We start from the raw sequence: 9,137 nt of genomic DNA on the forward strand, positions 1-9,137 counted from the left end.
GCATTCTCCTATAACCCTCTAGTCTGTTCCCATTACTACACACCCCATCACCACTTCCTGCTTGAGAGCAACTGTGTTTTTACTTTGCTTCATTCAAACGCTGTCTACTATCTTCTACTTGGCAAACAGTGTGACTAGAGTACAGCTTTCTGTTCGATTTTCAAATCTGTAAATTGCTCCTCTGTAACCTCTGGCCCCGCAGAAAAACAATTCTCTGTGTTGGAGATACATCTCTAGGAGTCCAAGATTACCAATACAGTATACTAAATAACAAACACTGAAATGCTCCTAGGTCTGCATTCCATTTACTCTTCATTCGGCAAGAAGGCCGTACAGTTTTCAGTTCACTACTGTATCAGTCTGCTTCTTGTTACTATACTGGAAGTCCAATATAGTCACTGAACTATTAATAAAAATAAATGTACTTGTTTTAGCTTACAGTTCTGGAAGTGCAAGGCCACGAACCCTCAAATGATGGTGGCCCTCTTGCTGGAGAGTTCCAAGATATCACAAAGCATCACATGGCAAGAGACAAAGAGTGTGTGCACATGTCTGGTCTCTTTCCCTCCTTTCATAAAGCGACTGGGAAGCTTCATCACCATGGGGGTTCTAACCTAAGGACCTTATCTAATCCTAATCACTTCCCAGTGACTCTTAGCACAGACTTGAAGTCCTCATCCTCTTAATACCTCACAATGGTTGGGTGTGATGGTACACATACCTTTAGTCCCAGCACTCAGAGGCAGGCAGGATTGCTAAGAGTTGAGGCAAGCCTGAAATATACAATGAGTATGAGGTCTGCCAGGACTACACACCAAACCTTGTCTTCAAAGGGGAAAGAAAGCACCTCACAATGAAAATTCAACATGAGTTTAGAGGTAACAGTATATTCAATCCTAGCCATTACCATTATAAGCCAAGCTACATCTTCCTTGTATTTGTTAGTGGAATATTAACTCCAAGTACCTTACACTGAATCTGCTTTTTCAGATAAGGGCTTTTAAGGTGGTGACTAAAGTAAAATGAGACCATTAAAGTAGGTCCTAATCCACTAGTGTTCTTATAAGACAAAAATAAATGTAAAAACACATGAAAGACAAGTGACAATATTGGCAGAAAATGACCAAAGTGGACAGTTGCCTGGTTTCTTTTGTTTGTTTTTAAGGGTCTCACTATGCAGTTCAGGTTAGCCTAGAAAACTCTGTGTAATCCTGGCTCACCTTGAACTAGTTATAATCCTGTCTCTTGAATGCTAAGATTATAGATAGGCCTGTGCCATCACACCTGGTGCTCAGTTAACTTTTTCATACCTTCTTGGTTCTGAAGACATTCAGTTTCACTGGCCACATTTTATTGTGAAAAAATCAATACAGTTAGGGTAAGGCTTTTCTGTACCACCTTTGAATTTTAGAATCTAAAATTTTAGAATTTAAAATCTAATGTTTGTACCTACACTTAAAAGTCCATGCTTATGATTACAATTAATATTATTCTCGTTTTCATAAAGAAAAGGGACAGGCCTCATCACTGATACAATTGGGCTATCTTCCCAAAACTTTTCAAAAACAAAAAAACATGGCAATTAATCAGAGAGACAAGTTTATGAGTTTCCATTTTTCTTTCATATAGATTTTAGATCCTATGTTTTTGCCTCTCAATGAAACTAAAACTAATAAACATTTTACGAATAAGCATTTTCTACTCTCAGTTTTCAAGAGGTAATATGATCCTTTTAGGGCATCAAAGATTTATGTTCAATTAAGTATGATTTATAGCTTTAAAAATACTACAAAAAACTTGCTGAATTAATAAACTCTAAAACCCACAAATTAGGACACTCAACAAAGTTGCACTTTCAAAGATTATTTTTTACCTCAGTAAGTATGAAAAAGTAAAGATATAAAAGTTTATAAATAGTATGATAAATAAGTTCAAGAGCCATTGGTCAAGTTTTTCAAGGCTTCAAATTTTTTCTTTGCATTTACATATAGCTGACGGTGTTCATTATCCAAATCATAGGTCAGATCTCATGCAGAGACCATGTACGACTTCAGGCTATATATTAAATAAAAATCAGTATGCTGTTTAATGTTACACAAAACATACTTAGCATTTTTGACTAAACTTAATTTTAACTATATATAATGAGTAAGTAAGTAACTTTAAAATATATAGTTTTCTCAGGGACATTTTGGCAGAGAATTTAAGAGCTGGATGAGTGCTATGAAATGCTGTCCTTCAGGCAAGACATGGCTGTTGCACATATCAACTAACATCACCTGCACACGATCAAGCCCTTAAATGTTCTAGCATGGAGGGGAGGTGCTCCCACTGCCCTGCCCCTAGCTGAGGAGCTATTAGTAAAAAGTCGATGACTATTAGAGAGGGAAAGCCACTTTTCTTTAGGAGTGTGGCCACTGATAGATACACTGTATATGTGTATGTAATTTTCAAAGAATAATTCTACACACATACACACAGAGTGGGTAATGAGAAAAGTCCAAAATTAGGAACCTTCAAGAGCCCAAAATGGGAGATCCAAGTATAATATTGAGAATTAACTTTGGCCTGTTGTTTAGTTATATGAGGAGGAAAGGAACTTAGTTTTCTTTTCTTCTTCTTTTAATAAAAGGAAGTGAAATGCATAATGATAGTCTAAACCAGATCTTACTGATCAGCCCACTTAAAGGATTTTCATAATTTGTCTTTGGCATGTATTACCTTATACCCCAATGAATTCTATAACTCATGTGAACTGACGGCCATGATAATGGATGAATATACCACAGGTACTTGTATGACAATAGATGAAGCCAAAAACAAAGTTGGGCAATTGCAGTTTTCCAAAGACATTTAAATACACAAATGAATTTTGATGCTATGACTCATTTCATTATGGCTCTGTATCTCGTAAGATATGAACTTTGCCTCAGAAGAGACTAGACTGTAGGCACATCTGTCTATTGCTAATATACCTGCATTGAAAGCTGTTTAAGGATCCATACAGCCTTCTTGTTTGCCTCCTCCTATTTTCTTAAAAGAGTTGTCAGTCTAGGTATTTTGCTATTTCTCCTCCTTTACCAATTTTGCCTATAATGGAGCACAAATGTCATCTCTGTCCACCATTATCTTAACAAATAGAGGTTGTCTGTCATGTAATACACATTCAGGTTACCCATCAGTTCTGTCTCTCCTTATATGACCTAAAATTATCACCAAACTCTCAATTCTAATAAACAATCCATAGATCTTCTCTTCTACAATTCATAGACTTATAACCAATTCTAACAAGAATGTAACATACTAAGTTCACAAATTGCCAATATATCTTACTCACTTTGAAATCATTTCATATTTTATCAGACTACACCAATGAAGATATCTTAAGGGACTTAGTAAATTTGTTTGTAAGCAATTACAGACACAGTGCCAGAAGGCATAAATGCATAACAGAAGATACAAGTAAGATTTCAATCATACACTAACATGGTGTCATACTCTTTCCAGTTTTTTTCATTAACTCCAATTATAATAATTACAATAAGGATTCAGATATGAATCAATGAAAGAAGGAAGAGAAGGAATTGTTAGATTTGATCTGTGCCTTGGCTGAACTGAGTGGAGAAGGCCAGTATGATGAACACTAAATAAATATCCTTCTAAACCTCTAACCAGCTACATTTAAAAGTTATTTATTGTAATATTCATTTCAAGGTTATCAAATGAAAAGAGCTTATGAATGTAGAGACTACAGAATACAACACTGAATACATTTGGAAATAAGTTCCTTCATTAGCTCCAGGTACTACAACTTAAAATCATTTGTAGCATGACACTCAAAGCCCTGGGAGCTCAGTATACCCTTGCTCCATTTCCCATCATGCTTCAATCTCATATTTTATCTCCACTTCTTTGCTTTACTTCTCTGTCTGAAAAACCCTTTCTACCTTTCCTTAAATGGCTACTTCTTATCATGCTCTGCTCCAGGAAGCTTTGCCTAAAAGCCACAAGTTGATTTAAATGCCGACTCTTGACATACCTCTTTACTTGAAAATTTCATGTTAGACTGCAATCACACTTTGTGTCTAAAGGACAATAACCTTGTGCTTGAGCTTAAAAAACTCAGCATGGTGTCCCTTGTAAGAATTTAGAAATATTGGATAAAAGTCTAAATGATAAAACACAGCAAAATACATTTTTTAGGTATATGTAAAGTGATTAGCCCGAGATTCATTTTGAAATTGCAGTACTGAAGCTTTCATTATAGTTCCTGCCTATTTCAGAGCAGTTGGCTAATTATGAAAGATTTAAAATTGCTCTTACAGAATTTCAGTTCAAAACAAGGTAGTCACATGACCCAGAAATGTGAATAAAATAATTTTTATCGTCTAGTGTAATGCAAGACTTAAAAAACATGTAGTCTGAATTTATTTCAGATTAGGTGATCACTTGTTTTCACGTCACTATCTATGTTAGCTAAGAACACCCTGAAAGCCAGATAGTTGTCCTATCTTCATGAAGTAAATGTGAATGAATATGGCAGAGAAGCAACTTCTCTCTTCTATGTGGGTACCAATGAGACCAAGTAGTGTCTAGGAAAAGATAAACTAAAGATTTATTTGTCTAGAATCCATTAAAAAAGAACTTTCTGCTGTGTTGAAGAATATGTTTCAGTTGGGCAGGGACTGGAAAACAGCACCAGTGTTGACAGATGATGACTTCTATGTGCTACGTGGTCTACTGACAGTATTGTACCGTTATGTTTGCTTTTAAATACTCAATAGCAAGCATAATTCAATAATCTAATCCCCTGAAAATCACAACAGAAAGCCAACTGACTCTGGTCCAAGCACTGGGGTAGACTTCACAGGGTTACAGTCCCAGGCAAGGAACCCAGCCTGACACTGGGCCAAGACAGTCAGGCCTGCTGCCACCTCTTCACCTTCAGCAAAGAACAAATTCTGTAGTTGTGAAGGATGAGAAGATGTTGAAAAATGGAAATAATGGTGGGCCAGCTCGTGAGTGACAGAGCTTGTCACTCATCATATAGAAAATTGGGTTTCTATTGTAAAATAAATTACCATACCATTTACTAACAGCACCACCAAGTACTGTTTGTTCAGTAACTATTACAATGCAAAATGGAACCTAATCCTTCAAGGATTAAAAAACATTTGCCATTCCACCTTTAAAATTTCTCAGTGCTTAATACATACATTCTCTTTTGGACTAGTAGGAAAGAGCAAAGGGATCAAACAAAACGTATTAAGTATAGATATTTAAAAGAAAAGTCATTTACATGCACAAAATAACCAAGTATGAATTCCAAGAAAGTAATTTAATGAAGTGTGCATTCAAAATCGCAACTTTTATCACAATATAATCATGTGAAAATATATATTTGTAACTTAATTGAAAAGAATATTTGTCTGCTTTGAACCCACTACCAAAACAACAACAAAAAATAAAAACAAAAACCCAAAAACAACAACAACAAAACTATCTTTTTCTAGTAGTCTGGTATAGAAAACAAACTATGTATGGTTGTATATATCGCTCTGTTGGTAGACTGCCAATATTACATGCATAAACCACAGGTTCAATCCCCAGCACTGCCATATAAACAGATAATCCAAATTGAGTTGATATGGTGGTACAAGCCTTTCATCTCAGCACTTGGAAGGCAAAGGCAAGCAGATCTCCAGTTCAAAGCCAGCCAGGTCTATAGAATAAGACTCTGTCTTAAAAAGCAAAAATACTTTAAAACTGGTAGGCACAACTTGGGATACGGCTCAACAATAGAGCAAATGTCAAGGTATAAAAAGTAAGAATCCCAGCATTCGGGAGGCAGGGGCAGGCGGATCTCTGTGAGTTCCAGGCCAGCTAGTTCCAGGACAGGCTCCAAAGCAATACAGAAACCCTGTCTTGAAAACCAAAAAAAAAAAAAAAAAAAGTAAGAATTCTAGACACAGCAAATATGCATTATAATATAAAGAAAACCTGAGGATAAAATCATTAAATTTGAAACTGATTTTCTTGATTCATGAGTTTTAAATTGAGTCTCTAAAATTAAACGTAGAAATCCTCCTTGATAATTATCAAATTGCTACAAAACTAAGCGTTGAAACATGTTTATATGTTCACTTAGTACCAGCAAGCTCTGCATTGTTAGTACTTTTTTTGTTTTTTGAGAAAGGGTTTCTCTGTGTAACAGTCCTGGGTTGTTCTAGAACTCACTCTGTAGACCAGGCTGGCTCTCAAACTCCCAGAGATCTGCCTGCTTCTGCCTCCGGGGTTAAAAGCCAGTTTAATCCCAGCTTCTGGGATTAAAAGCCAGTGACCACCACTGTCTGGCTGTCAGCACAAACTAAAAAGTATCTGCCATTAAATGCCTGCATTTTCTATAGATGTTATTCACATTGATTAATGAAGCCTCCATTAAAATGCCATTTCTACCTTAACCAAACTGTAATTTCTTTTTTTCTTAATTTGTTATATCACATGCAGGTGGAGAGGTCCGTGAGAGCCGGTTCTCTCTTTCTACCTTATAGGTCCTGCGGATCAGGGCATTTGGGTTGGGGACAAGCATGTTCTGGCAGAGCTATCTGCCCAACCTGGAACTGTAATTTCTTACTTGAAAATCCAAGAGAAATGGTCACCCATACTATCCACATACAAAAAAAGACTTTCATTTACAGAAATGTTATTTTTTCTAACTTAAACATACTTTCATGAAAGTAAATGTACTTTAATAGTAAATCTTCATTTTAGAAAATTATCTAAAATGTATGTGTATCTCAAAAATTAACAATTACTTGAAATATTAAAATTATCAAAAAATAAATTAATATCAGAAGAGGACCAGGAAAGAAGACAGGTCTTAAACTTGGTCACTAGCTTTTTGAAATACACACAATTTTAAAGCAATGTGATTCTATGTTTATGAAACTGTTGAAAACCATTTCTGGGCATCTCACCGTGAAGACTGTACAACGGTGTACCAACGAGAAAGTGAGTTTATACCTCTCTGTCATAAAACTGTGCTCCTTGAGTTCAAAATTCCATGTTGCATATGCCTTTACTTGCCTAGTTACCGCTGCAGACTCTGCTGCCCGAGACACAGTTTCACTCTCCTAGACTTGAAAACTTTTAAAAAGTTCACACACACCGTATCAAACCTGCAGGTGAGGTTTCAGCACTATCGGTACCATGGATGTAAACATGACGTCATCCAGACACTTGGGTGAATGTCATACACGGACCTAATGTTTGAGTATGATTGAAATTACTATGCTTTCGGACATATTTCTTAATTCCAACTTGCAAGCTGAAGACAGCGCGCCACTAGACTGGCCACCAGCTGGCCGGAAAGTTTCTTTCAACTTTGTCTCCACTCATCTCTATCCCGAGAGTCTTTTCCCACGGTAAGGCCGGGCCGGGGTAAAGGTTCAAACCGTGGCCATGATGTGACTGTCCGGTCTGCGGATGGGTCACAAGCAAGGAGGGCTTCCCGCCCCCTTAAAGGGAAGCGGGGAAGTCACGGCAACAGCTCAGCTCGGCTCGCCACGCCGAGACTGACAGCAGCCCACGCGATGGCCGCAAAGTTTCTCAGCGGCTGCGGGCCGGGCGCGCCCGGCCGCCCCGACATGAAGGCGTCCGTCCCGCGCCCACAGCACGCGAGCCCGCGAGCCGCAAGGAGGACCACGTCCGCACGCCGTGGTGGAGGCGATCGGGCAAGGCCACGCTCCGGGACGCCGGCCCTCGGGCTCCCCGCCGCGTCCGCGCGCCCCGCACCCCCGACGCCGGCGGACCGCTCGGCCGCAGCCGCAGGCTCTGCCCTCTCCCCGACGGGACCGCGACTACACAGGCTCACCTCGCACTCTTTCCCCACAGCGGCCGGCCGCCGTCAGCCAGGCCCCGGAGAGGCGAGTCCCGGCGGCGACCGCACAGACGCTGACCGAAGCTTCTTACAGTTGAGGTTTGAAAAGTGCAGCGGCGTCTGGGGCGCTGGACTTGGACAGACTCCGCCTTCTCCTGCCGAGTACCCAATCGGAGAGCGCGATGCGGGTGGGGTCGTCACGTGGGGGGCGGGGCGGGACGCCGGCCGGCCGGCCGCGCTGCTGAGGGGGCGGGGCCGCAGTGGGGGAGTGGGCGGGGACTGGGCTGAGCGCCTGGCGCCTGGAGGCTTGTCTGCCGGCAGTCTACGACTGGAGAGTGGCCGGCTTTAGCCCCTCTGGACTTTTCCCCCTCTGTAGAGCGGTCCCTGGAGGTGTGAGTCCTGGGACGCCAGAGAGGAAAGAAGACTGCCTCTGTGACTACCACAGGCCTTTTTTTTTTTTTTTTTTTTTTAAGACTTTAAGACTTCCTCGTCCTCTTCCTTACCACCTGAACCTACAACCTACTCTACAAATAGAGATTTCAGTTTGCTACCAATTCCGGGAGAAGTTCTTGGAACCATAAACACAACTGATTAACTGATCCTGGTCTCTATAGCTGGGTGTCCTGAGACACTGGCTCAAAGCATTGTAGGAGACACCGAAGACGAACTAATTGCTACTTTACTGTGCTAAGGGAAAGGATGAAAACCTGTATCCACTCAACAGGCATTGCTAACTTCTTTATTTTTTTGTTTTTATGACAGTGTTAGAATCCAAAGAGAACTCAGGGCCTTTGGCATGCTAAGCAAGGGCTCCACCACTGAGTTCCACCCTGCCCCTAGGATGTTACCTCTCGAAGACAAGTTAAAAATTTGAAATTTCCGTGCTAGACACAATAGGTTTACGTATGTATAATACTGGATTACTTACAGGTATTATATACACATAGAACCTCAGATTGGTGAAGGTTTTTGTTGTTATTGTTTGTAGGATTGAAAAACTATTGGCGAAAGATACTGTGAGTGGAGTTCTCTTGCATTTAAGAGATCTTAGCAACATTTTTAAGGGGAGCTGTTCTTCCTCTGTCACATTTAACCAAGATTTCCTCAAGCCATCCTATTCTTCCTCCTAAGATAAAAGCATTTAAAGCATCACAGCCATTTCTCGAAGTCTGTTGTTATTAAAGACAGGCTTCAGTATAATGTACCGATTCTCTAAGCTTTGTCCAACTGAGAAGATTGCATCTTTCTGGTCAGGGAA

General features: G+C 39.9%; 1 protein-coding gene across 1 annotated transcript in view; it reads right to left on the reverse strand.

The window, feature by feature from the left end:
* The window catches only part of Stk17b (serine/threonine kinase 17b), a 30,759-nt gene extending 22,799 nt beyond the window's left edge, over window positions 1-7,960 (reverse strand). Inside the window, exon 1 of the mRNA XM_051190201.1 lies at window positions 7,874-7,960. The gene's annotated coding sequence lies outside the window, so the exon portion shown is untranslated. The remainder of the gene's footprint in view (window positions 1-7,873) is intronic.
* Between the last annotated feature and the right edge of the window lie 1,177 nt (window positions 7,961-9,137).

The sequence above is a fragment of the Phodopus roborovskii genome, unplaced genomic scaffold, assembly GCF_943737965.1.
Source record: "Phodopus roborovskii unplaced genomic scaffold, PHOROB, whole genome shotgun sequence".
In the NCBI taxonomy this organism is placed as follows: Eukaryota; Metazoa; Chordata; class Mammalia; order Rodentia; family Cricetidae; genus Phodopus; species Phodopus roborovskii.